We start from the raw sequence: 12,725 nt of genomic DNA, 5'->3' as shown, positions 1-12,725 counted from the left end.
TATAAGAAGGAGCTATAATATGATGCAAGTTCAAAATATGTGGCTTTAGTGTTTAGTGTTTTGACATCCAGGCTCTCAGATCCTCTGATCTCATATAACTCTAAAAAGTCATTTCCTTCTTGAACTTTTTTATCCCTCTTCAGCCTTTTAAATGAAAATGAAGCATTCATTCCTGGTTTCAACCTGACTTACAGCTTTTAATCTATGTTGTTAATGAAGTATTAGCATTATGATGTATTTTGTTGTGTAGTCTGTCCACACAAGACTAACTGTGAATATGTGTTTAAAGTTCCATGTACTTGAGAATTTACTTTTTTGTCTGAAGAAAAAGAAAAGTTCATTTATCTAGTGAGCAAAGCAGTTTGGAATTGCCTCATTTAGATAAAATTCATAATTTTGTTGCTAGTGGAACATTTACATATATGATATCACAAAAATGTTCAATGGCAGCTTTTTACTTGGAAATTAGTAAGGTAATTTGTTCTTCATGCTTGAGAGGAATTTTGCCTATGAGATGGGCGGTGGTCTATGAAGGCTTTCTGACCCTGAGAGTCTGTGAATTTACGCTGCCAGAGTAAATTCTTGATGCACTCAATATTACTTGGATGTAATATGAAATGTAATTTGTTCCCCACAGAGGACATAGTTTGTAGCTCAAAATTTACCTATGCAAAGTGAATTTCATAATGGTTTTATCTCCATGTATTTTTAGAATGACATCATGCGGCAGAACTATAAACATTCAAATGGAGAATCAAAAGTTGGGTCAGATAGTAACACCCCAGTCGATTTGGCTTTTAACTTTTCTGAGGGACTAATATACATTCTCTTTCTTCCCTGTATCATTTTATTATGATGTCCACAGTAGCACAGAGGTCACCAAATGCTTGGTATGAATATAACCAGGATTTGTGGCATTCTGAAACACCTTGAGAGACTTGGAGGGTCAGGTCTAAAGTCACAGAAGCTTAGAACTAAAAGGACCTCAAGGATAGATCCTGAGGACATTCAAGTAACTGAGTTGCTCGCAAGTGCATGATGGTAGAGAGATGCCTTGCTTCTTCCTCAAGGCCATACACTTCCCACTGCTTTGAAGGAAGAAAAATTAAGAAGTTGTTTTGTCTATTCTGTCTTTGGGTAACTTGTCCTAACTATTCTTTAGTAACATACCACACATTACATGTATTTGTTTCTTCTTTCTGTGTCTTTTATTCATTGTGGCAGACAGACTCTAGGGCAGCTGCCATGATCCCTTACCTCTTGATATTCATGCCCTTTGATCTCCACCCTCTGAGTTTGGGCAAGACCTGTAACTTGCTTCTAACCAACTGAATGCATCAAAGGTAATGTCATATTCATGGTTATATGTATGAGATTACCTTACATATGACTGTAAACCATCTTGATAGGAGACTCTTCCATAGCCTGCCTGGCCAGAGATGGCTTAGCTAGGTCCACTTCCTCAGAGTCTTATAAGGCTTCAGTCAAGGTATTGGCTAGAGCTGTGGTTTTATCTGAGGCTCAACTGGGAAGGAACTGCTTCCAAACACATGTGATTGTTTGCAGTATCCATTCCTTGCATGCTGTTGGTTTGAGGGCCTCAGTTTCTTGCTGGTCAGTAGAAGGAGGCTACCCCCACGTCCTTGCCATGTGGTGTTCTCCAGAGGCAGCTCACAACATGGCAGCTGCTTTTCAAAGCCAGCAAGGAAGAGACAGACTCTTGGTCATATTGGATATGGTCAGAAGACTCACTTATTTTAATTTTTTTAATATTTATTTATTTTTGAGAGAGACAGAGAGAGAGAGAGAGAGAGAGCGAACAGGGGAGGGGCAGAGATAGAGGGAGACACAGAATCCGAAGCAGGCTCCAGGCTCTGAGCTGTCAGCACAGAGCCCAACACGGGGCTCGATCTTATGAACCGTGAGATCATGACTGAGCCAGAGCTGGACACTTAACCAACTGAGCCACCCAGGTGCCCCAGAAGACTCACTTATTTTAAGTTGCTGTATCTATTTGGGGTGAATTTGCACCCCATGATATATGTTAAATTCTAAGGCTTGTGGTCATGTTCACCTTGACCATATCAATGTAAACCCATTCTGAACCTTTTTCATTAGTTACATAATGATACGGTTCAGGAGCTTGTGGAGCATATTGACTGTATTGTGAATTCAAACAAATATACTATGTTTTTTTAAGTTTATGTATTTATTTTGAGGTGGGTAGAAGCAGAGAAAGAGGGAGAAAGAGAACATCCCAAGCAGGCTCCGTGCCCTCAGCGCGGAGCCCAACTCGGGGCTCAATCCTATGAGTGGTGAGATCATGACCTGAGTTGAAATCAAGAGTCGGACACTTAACCAAGTGAGTCACCCAGGCCAAACATACTGTATTTTAAGCAAGGAAATTGTATGCACTATTAAATTATCAACGAACCTACCACTTGGCCTTTACTAGACCAGAGTGACTATCAAAGCAATAAATTTTAATTTTTGCTTGGCAAATCAATTTCACTGCCATGTTCTTTCCCCTCCTCCCTTCCTTCCTTCTCTCCAAATGTTACACAAAAATAAGGTAATATTTGGGCACCAATGCTCTTGGAATTTATGGTAATCTCTTATCCCCGCCCCCCCCCCCCCCCCCCCCCCGCCGCTGCTTCAGAAGTGTGTCATGCTCTGTCCCTACAGTCATCTGTTTTCTTTTCTGCATATTTCTTCCCAGTGACAGCTTTGCTTCTCCCTGCTTCCAACAGTGATTAGCTCACAAACTACCTTATGGTTGAGTCCAAAGGCTTTGCCCAAAGGGACACACAACTGGCAGAAACAGCAAAAAGAAAGTGTCCCTGTTTCAACATTAATAGGAAAACTTTTACCACAGCACCAATTATAACTTCTTTAGTTACTATGACATCAGATTTTAGTCTTGACCAAACTGATAAAGCTCTAGGCATTTATTATTGGATAGTCTCGGGATCCTTTATTTCCCCCTTCATTACATGGAAATTAGCACTGTTTTATTTTAGGTGCTTGGCAGTGACAAAATACCAATAGAGGTCAAAGCCAAATCCAGTGAAGGAAGGCAATCTGGTTTAGATTTTCCCACTGAACTTCACCAAGGCTGGGCTTCTCCTGGGAGATAGTCTGAACTGTTTCATTTCTGCCAGCATTATTGTAATTTCGCGAAGTAACTATAATATTATTGTTTACTGACAATAGTCTAAGTAAAAATAAACTACTGGTGAACACAATTCAATTTTAATGACCTTAATGGGAAAGTTTTATTTCTATCCCACTAAGTATTCTCGTTCCTTCAAAGAATGGTTAACTTTTATGTCTTATTTTTATAATGTAGAACTCCTTCCTAAACTTCAACCATCTTTTCAGTGTTTCAACTAGAATTTAATATTAAAGTTTATTTTATTATTTATTTTTGCGGCAGGGAGAGTCAGAGAGAGAGAGGGAGACAGAGAATAAAAGTAGGCTCTGTGCTGTCAGCACAGAGCCCGACACAGGGCTTGATCCCACGAACCATGAGATCATGACCTGAGCTGAAATAGTCAGACGCTTAACCAACTGAGCCACCCAGGCACCCCATCCTACTACAGTCAGAGGTCCATCCTTTACCTGCATCCTTTCAATTCATCCTTCCAGGAGTTCTCATTCATTTTCATTAGTATGATACAATTCAAGTCCAAGGAACAGAGTTCCCCACAGTGTGGTCATCACCTAGCACTTCTACACGTTGTGAACAAAGCTAGGCTTTTATTAAAGGTATCTATAAGGCTTTTAGGTGCAGTACATTCATCTTGAACAAAAATATGCAGATTTTGTTGCTTTTTGTTTGACGACTTTGGCTTGGGATTCCTCTGTATTGTATACACTGAAATTCTTTGTAGGTGACTACAATAAAAAAATGTATTTTCTTCTACTTGCAAAACCCAAATAGTGGAAGAAAGCTGCACATTACCTTTCCCCATGAGGCCTTTGACTTTTTCCCCTAATGCCTTTTGAGAGAGTCTATCATTAATTTTATATTAGGAGCACAGAGCCTCTCTGTTCCCATAAAATGTTTTAATGCTTCATTTCTAGAGATGGGCTATATGGGGAGCTCTGTGAAGCTGTTCTTTGTGAGAAGTAAAATACTTCCTCACAAAAGAGAAGTAACGTTTCTGGTGAACAATGGAAGCCTGGCAAATGTACTTGGTGTTTGAATCAGAGTTCATGCTTTGCAAATGGGAGCCTGATTTGCTCCTAGAAACATACTACCCTGTGTCTGGCCATTTCTTGCCAACGTCAACCTGTGTCCCCTTTAGCCGCTTCACTACACTGCAGCTGTTATATCCTGACCCACCATGGACTTCTTTCGTCCTTTCTGCCATTACAACAGGGTCATTCACTCCTCCCTTTCTGTCTCTTTTTTAAAGAAATCTTTTCCTCCCCCTCTCTGCCTGGGAATGTATATGTTCTTGCTTTTCCCTCACCAGATCTTGCTGAGCTCATTGTTTAGCCTATTCTTTCTAATATACAGGACTTTGCATTAAGGCTACAAATGAACAAGAAATGGCTGGGTCCAAAAACAATAAATCACTAAACAAAAGCAGGGAATGGGACTTTTTTTTTTTCATCTAGAGACTTAATTTCTTCACGTTTTCTTTGGTTTAATCTTTTTTTTTAATGTTATTTATTTAGTTTGAAGTGGGGAGGGGCAGAGAGAGAGAGAGAGAGAGAGAGGGAGAGAGAATCCCAAGCAGCCTCCGCGCTGTCATCGCAGAGACCAATGCAGGGCTCGATCTCACAGACTGTGAGATCATGACCTGAGCCAAATCAAGAGTCAGATACTTAACTGACTGAGCCACCCACGTGCCCCTGGTTTCATCTTATTGCAGGCAACTTGTAATTTTCAAACATTCATATTAGTAAAGTTGGCTTTGACTTGATCCATTTTTATCAAGACTACCCCAAATGAGAGAGAGCTTTTGTCTCTCCCTTAAATACCATCAGCTTGTTTTTTTCACTGCTTTTGCTTCTTCAGCTGCTTCTCCACAGCAATAGGGAAATTAATGTGTCTTCTTAACATTGTATGTAAAAACTCTTCTAGTCTTCTAAAGTTTTTTAAATGTTTATTTTTGAGAGAGAGTGCATGCATGTGTGCACAAGCAGGGGAGGGGCAGAGAGAGAGAGAGAAAGGGAGGACACAGAATCTGAAGCAGGCTCCAACCTCCAGGCTGTCAGTGCACAGCCCAATGTGGGGCTCAGACCCCCCAAACCATGAGATCATGACCTGAGCCAAAGTCTGACGCTTTGGCACTCCATCTTCTAGTCTTCTAAATAGGAGTCACCAGCATAAAAAGGATTTAGAAGTTTTCCTTATTCTTAGGTAAATAAAATCAGTTGTCTAATCCTATTCATTTTTATTTTTTTAATCAAGGTATAATGGACCAGTTTCAGGTTACCACTAATGATTTAATATTTGTATATATTATGCAATGATCACCACAGTAAGTCGAGTTAACATCTGCCATCAAACATAGTTCTAAAATTTTAGTTTTTATTCTGCTAAGAACTCTTGAGTTCTACTCTTTTAGCAACTTTCAAATACACATCACAGGGGCGCCTGGGTGGCTTAGGCAGGTGAGCATCTGACTTTGGCTCAGGTCATGACCTCGCAGTTCATGGGTTCGAGCCTTGCATCCAGCTCTGAGCTAACAGCTCAGCTTCAGATTCTGTGTCTCCCTCTCTCTCTGCCCTTGCCCACTTGCACTCTGTCTCTCAAAAATGAATAACATTCAAAAAATTTTTTTCAAATACACATTATAGTGTCATTAACTATAGTCACCAAATTCTTTTTTAGAAGGTGGGATATTAGTAAGGAAAATAATTTTATAGGCCACTGCTTCTCACACTCAGTGAGCACCAGAATCACCTGGGGTTAAGACAGTTGCTGGGCCCTGCCCTGAGATTCTGATCCCTGTGCTACTGAGGCTACTGGTCATTAGCACGTGCAGCATGCCGAGTAGCCCCTCCAATCAAGAGATTCTCTAGCTTCCCCTGGATTGCTTCTCAAAGTGTTCCCCTAACACAAAGAAACAGATTGTTGATTGTAAGTGTGGACAACTGACAGAAAATGATAGATAATCAATAGGTAACTAATAGAATCATGTGATAGATCTTAAGTAATAACAGTTTTTAAAATTTTGTCGTTGGGGAGCCTGGGTGGCTCAGTCGATTAAGCGTCTGACTTTGGCTCAGGTCATGATCTCACGATTCGTGGGTCAAGCCCCTCATCAGGCTCTGTGCTTCAAGCCCCGCATCAGGCTCTGTGCTGACAGCTCGGAGCCTGGAGCCTGCTTCGGATTCTGTGTCTCCTTCTCACTCTCTGCCCTGCCCCTTGCTCATGCTCTCTCAAAAATAATAATAAAATAACATTAAAAATTAAAAAACAATCAAGTTCTGTTGTTAAAATTAATAAGTTTTTACAGCATGGGTGCACACTACAAAAAATAAAAGGGCACTAAATATGTATATCACAAACTGATCTGTCCCCACATTCCAGATCCCACACTCCCACTTTGCCAAATCAAACCGTGTTTAAGTATCTGTTTGAGTATCTGAATTTCACATTTTGAAAGAAGTTGAGAACTGCCCTCCACATAGTTTGTGCCAGTTTATACTTCCATCAGCTGTTATGGGGATGCTTATTCCTCCACACTTGAATGGTATTAGGCAATACCAAAATTTTGATCTGTCCATCTGATATGTGAAAAGCAATATCTAATTTTTTATCTTATTTTATGTTGTATGTAATCATGGGAGAAGTTTAAACATCTTTCAGTTGCAAAAACCGTGGTAATCTTAATACAGATGGGCGACCAGTCTATAAACTCAACTTCATAATTTCTTTAAGAAAAGTGTGTGCTTTTCTTGTTCACCTGTTGATAACTCCTTTGTTGAACCTTGCCTCCAAAAGTATTTCAACTACTTTTGAATGAAAAGAAATAAGTTTGGTGACCCCTGTGGTCTGCCCTATCCCTCATTTCCCCCAGGAAATTCTATTATAAGCCATTCCTTTGGGAAATGAACAAGGTGACACATGTTTGCTGATGGTATTTATATAGAAATGATACATCTCCAAACCCAAGCTTTCCTTACGGGAAATGTCAATTTAGCAAAGTGTAGATGATAGGAAATTAATGACTCTGGTACCATTACGAAAGCTGAATTTTCCTCAGCTTGTTTATTGGTATTCACTTGAAAGAAACACACACACACACACACACACCCACACACACACACACACACCTCAGACTTTTTGAAATCAAATGCATTTCCTGCCTTCTTCTTTCCTCAGTGCTCTTACGACCAGCTATTTATAGCCCAGAAAAGGAAAAAGCTCACTGGAGGCAGGAAAACTAAGTTCAGAAAGAATAGGAGGAAGTGTGCCTGCCATTTAGCCAAACAACCTTTAATTCATTGAGCTCAAAGCCTAGCAGCTTCACTGTCGTTGTTAGGCGTAAACAGCTTGCAAATTTGAATTTTTTTTCTCTCCCCACTTTTGACCAGCACTGGGGCATTGAAGGTGATGGCAGTGTTCAGAAGCCAGAACAGAAATCTGTAGGTGTTTGCACACAGGGAAGAGAAACTTGTTAGGGGGTGGTGAAGTGGAAAGAGAAAATTCAAAGAGAGGAATGAGTTGATATGATTCCACGTCTGTGAGTTAAGGTAAGTGTCATTTTTAAGACTGTCCATTGTTATGTCTATAATGGATATCGTGAGCAATGGATATTAGCCAGAGACAGTATATATGCTTTGAAGGCAGGTCCTCATGAAAGCTCATAAGCTTATTTACATTTCTGAAGAAATATAGAAATCAGTTCTCAGTTATGACAAATTCAGTCTTTAACAATGATATATATTTTTTTGAATAGTATTTGTTTCCTTAAGATAGCTTTATCTCCATTAGCTTTCTTCAGTTTCGTGATCACCAGGGATTAAATAGTATAAATACTTTTGCTGAAGATCATTTTTGAAAAATGATTTCTAGGATTTGTCTGTTTATTCTCTTCAAAGTGCTGATTAATGATCATTGTCCATTTCTTTAATCAATACTGGTTTAGAATATATTTAAATCAGCTCTCAAACTTGTGAAAAGTTACTTAACTAAAAGTTAAATTTTGTAGAAAAGTAAGTGAAGATAAGTTGTTGTTGTTGTTGTTGTTGTTGTTGTTTTCAACACAAAGCTTCTTCTCTGGGACATCATTTTCAGACAAAGGAGGACTTTCTAGAAGCACCAAAACAACACTGAACAGCTATGGTGATAGAAACTGTTCACCATAATTTATTTACATTTAAGTTAGGATTTCAAACATTCAATTAGCATGCATTTTCTGAGTGACCTGAAAAATGCACTAGCTTGGAAGTGGAAAGGTGGAAGGTTAAATCCAAGAACAGTTGATGCTGCCCACAAAAACTGGAAAGCTCCTAGGGACATTCCGAATTCTTTTTAACATTCCTTGCCATTCAGACAAGCACATTTGTTGAAATGATGCACCATATTTGCATCCACCACTGATAACTACCCCCCATTTGTGTCCTGCAGTAACTTGATTGATGTCACAGTGACAACAAAGGGATACGTCTCTAGTGGTCTGTTGAAAAGAAAGAGCAGAAGGAAACGTTGGCTGTTATTTTGGCTTATCCCAGTTCGAGACTGGTATGTTTAGAATCTGTTGCAAGAAGATAGCAAAGCTGGAAGCCAGAAAAAGCTGAGCCAGCCAGATTGTAACTGGTGCAAGGAGCCAAGACGAGGCTGTGGCTCCCTGTGGACTTGACTGGCTGTTCTCCTTCCTAGGAGAGTTTAAGCGTTATTAGTATTTTTTTTTTTTCTGTTTAGAAAATTACAATCCATTCCTTGGAAACTGTAGCAACGTGTAGTATTCTTGAATAGAGAGAACCAGTTTTCTTAGTTGCTCTGAAACCATAAAAATAAAGACAGAAATAACATAAATCTGGGTAAATATGATAGATCTGAAGAAACAAGTAAAACAAACTCTTAGCACTTGTTTCCAAGACACTCCAGTGCCACAAAGTCAGTTCTGCATCCATTTTATTTTTTCCACCAAGTGAAATCCAGGGTAATCTGATTAATTTCCACTCCACGTGAGACTAGTGGTAGAGATGCTGCTTACAGTGGTCCTGGTTTCTGTGAGTGTTGAACTCCCTGCCCTTACAGTTTCAAAACAACTTTTTCATTTGAAAAATGTATATTTTTCTTTTTTTAAAACATATTTTTAATGTTTATTTATTCTTAGAGAGAGAGAGAGAGAGAGAGACAGCACAAGCAGGAGAGGGGCAGAGAGAGAGACACACAGAATTTGAAGCAGGTTCCAGGCTCTGAGCTGTCAGCTCAGAGCCCGATGCGGGGCTCGAACTCATGAACCGGGAGATGATGAAACTGAGGTCGAAGTCGGTCGGTCAACCGACTGAGCCACATAGGCACTCCCAAAATGTGTATTTTTTCACTTGTATATTTACATTTTGAGAATAGAAATGTTTTAAATACGACCAAAGATTTAACTAATAGAGACAATTAGTAGTTATGTATTTTATTCTAAAAACATATTTTTTTTCACTTTGAGAAGTCTTATGCTTGGTCATTGGTTTCTGGATGCCCGCAGATGGTCATAAATGTGTTCCTGCAATGCCAGTTATTTTAAAATAGATTTGGGGGGGATTGTTAATAGTTTTACCAATTTCTTGATTTTTTTTTCAAGCTCCTGAGTGTATTTTATGTTAGAGTTAGCTAATTTTGAAAACAAAATTATGAGCTTTTTTTTTTTTTTTTTTTTTTTTTAGCTTTTCTATTAATCAAATAGAAATCCGTTGCTTGGTTTCCAGCATGACTCTTATTTACTGTGTGTTAATAGGTGACGTTATCAAGCCACCTCTGGCCCTCACATTTAATATAAGTGAAATCAGATTACCGAAGAGATAGTGTGAAGTGGTGACAAATTGACATGTCACCATGTGTAACCCTATGACTTGTAGGATGCGTTGAAATGGCGTGTGGGGAGAAGCATGCCAAGGTCAGGCAGCTGGACCCACCTGGCCTGATGCTGTGGGGACGGGGGGGTTGCATATTGGTTTTAGTGTGTCTGGGAGCACCTCAAATCCAGGTAAGTGGCCCCTGGAGGTTTTCTTTCTCCTTGCTCTCATCCCTTCACGCCCTAATTACAGGTTTACAGCAGCCCCACACCACACAAGCATATTTATGAAGTTTTCCTACTTGCACTGCAAACTTTACCTTTGATAACTCAACATTTACTCAGAGAAATGGAATTCTATAGGACACAAAGCATCTTATACCAAATAATGATTAATATCAACCAAATTAGGGCGCCCTGGGTGGCTCGTCGGTTGAGCGTCTGACTTCGGCTCAGGTCATGATCTCGCGGTCCGTGGGTTCGAGCCCCGCGTCGGGCTCTGTGCTGACCGCTCAGAGCCTGGAGCCTGTTTCAGATTCTGTGTCTCCCTCTTTTCTCTGACCCTCCCTGTTCATGCTCTCTCTCTCTGTCTCAAAAATAAATAAATGTTAAAAAAAAATTAACCAAATTAGTGATGTACATAGTGGGTACCAGATAAGGAGGTCCTCCTGACTCAGGCAGGTTTCACGGAGGTATGAGGTTGAGCTGACCTCGCAGGGCAGAAGATCTGATGGTACCGTGAGAAATAAGTGTCTGAGACGAGATTGGAACTGTGTACGTGGGCAGGGATGGGAATATTCTTGGTGTGCCCAAGGAATAGGGTTGTCAGATGAAAAACAGGATTCCCAGTTACATGTGAATTTCAGACAAACAACAAACTTTTTTTGAGTGTAAGTATCTCCGATTGCACTGGTGTGTATGAAGCCTACTTCATGGGACATACTTATTCAAAAATATTATTTGTTGTTTATCTAACATTCACATGTAACCGGGTGTCCTCTGTTTTCATTTCCTAAATCTGGCAACCATAGCAGGGAGCTGTGTGTCAACAGCTTGACATAAGCAGAGGCAATAAGCATAAGGAGCAAGAGAGAAGCGTCTGGAGGAGGTTGGGGTCAGACTGTGGTGGGACTGTAATGCCAGACAGAGGGGTGCAGAATCTAATTGAATCCCCTGGGAAGCCAGTGAGGGGCTTTGAAGAAGGAAATGACATCAGTGAGATTTGCCCATTCAAGGCAGGACATGGTGGGTCAAAGAGAGCAGGTTTCTGATGCCTGGTGACAACAGAGAGAAGGAAACCAGATGGAGACACATTAGAGAACAAATCAACATGTTTTGTAAACTAATTGGCTATGGTTATAGGAAGAGAGGAAGTGTTACAGAGGATGTTATGTTTTACTGTCTTTTCTAAGAAATAGCCAATCAGAGAGGTAGCAGCAGGTCAGGGAGTTAGCGAGGAAGATGAGGATTTTGGTTTTAGGTCTATTAAATTTGATGTTGTGATGGGATAGTCAGGTGGAAAGAGTAAGTGAACAGCTGGAAATGGGAAACAAGCTTAAGAGGGAGGTGAGAAAGCAGAAGAGATAACAGCCAGCATTTCCTTTTCTGCTAAGCCTTTCATGTCCAGTGTCTGTGAATGCTTACAACCACCTATGGGCAGGTTGTATCACTGGCCACATTTTATGAAAGAGGAAACTGCAGCTCAGAAAGGTTAAGTAACACGTTCACCACCAGCTAGCTAGTGAGAGACAGGTAGAGAATGGAACGCAAGTGTGTAAGAGGCCAAAGCCCACGTGCCTGCTAATTCCCATTGCAGAACAAGGAGGATCTGCTCTGGATTCATTTTTTGCATCTGCAGAGATCTAAAGGAACCAACTTTCCATGCTGTTATCCGATTATTATTATTATTATTTTTTTTTTTTGAGAGGGAGAGAGAATGCATGAAGAGGGGAGAGGGGGTAGAGGGAGAGAGAGAATCTTAATCAGCTTCCACACTCAGTGTGGAGCCCTCTGCAGGGCTCTGTCCCACAGCCCGGGGTCATGATCTGAGCTGAAATCAAGAGTTGAGTGTTCAACCAACTGAGCCACCCAGACGCCCCACTGTCACCTGAGTTTTAACTGGATTCCTGGTCTTCAATTTTTTCTAAGTGTGGTAGCTCTCAGAGTTATGCACCTTTTAGTTAATCTCCCGAGGAAAGGGAGGAGGTTATACTCAGAGATTTTTGTGTTATTTATTTGCACATTTATTTCCAAAATTGGTTTTCCCTTCAGTGCCTCATTTTTTTACTTTTCGTCACCTACCCGGTGAATTAAAGATTATGCAGCAAACAGGCCAGAGAATGTTGAACTCCTTACTCTGTCCTGGGTTGCCCTCTAGTGGCTGCCTCAGGTAACGACGCTCAGGCCAGGCCAAGGACCACGCAGGCAGCCCCTGCTCCTTAGGAAACCAATAGTTCAGAGAATCACTGCAGAATCATCTGTGGGTTCCTCAGTGGTTTGGAGGCTAGTTGTGCTAGGAGGTTCTGGAAAGGACTTCGTGGAATACGTACCCCCTTCCAGCTAGCTGGCCTGAAGGGCATTTTGAATAGACCAGTGTTATAGTTATCTTAAACTTTGTAAAAAAAAATCACTTTTTTATCTTGTTAGGAAGGTACATATTATCAAGTTTGGTTATTAAATAGCTTTTAATGCACCTATGTGATTTGATTGTTAATAAATTTTTCCTTTTATTCCAAATATTTACTTCAA

The 12,725-nt window shown here is 40.4% G+C and overlaps 1 protein-coding gene across 3 annotated transcripts in view; it reads left to right on the top strand.

The window, feature by feature from the left end:
* Positions 1–12,725, top strand: part of RASGRP3 (RAS guanyl releasing protein 3) — a 136,105-nt gene that overhangs the window by 21,851 nt on the left and 101,529 nt on the right. For 2 of the 3 annotated variants that reach the window (XM_030311329.2, XM_030311324.2), the window contains exon 1: positions 7,462–7,716. The exons of the other annotated variant lie outside the window; for it this stretch is intronic. The gene's annotated coding sequence lies outside the window, so the exon portion shown is untranslated. Of the gene's footprint in view, positions 1–7,461; positions 7,717–12,725 lie in introns of those variants that run through there. 3 annotated transcript variants of the gene reach the window in all.

The sequence above is a fragment of the Lynx canadensis genome, chromosome A3 (genome assembly GCF_007474595.2).
Source record: "Lynx canadensis isolate LIC74 chromosome A3, mLynCan4.pri.v2, whole genome shotgun sequence".
In the NCBI taxonomy this organism is placed as follows: Eukaryota; Metazoa; Chordata; class Mammalia; order Carnivora; family Felidae; genus Lynx; species Lynx canadensis.
Note: the sequence above shows the minus strand (reverse complement) of the source record. Positions and strands in the feature narration are given on the sequence as shown.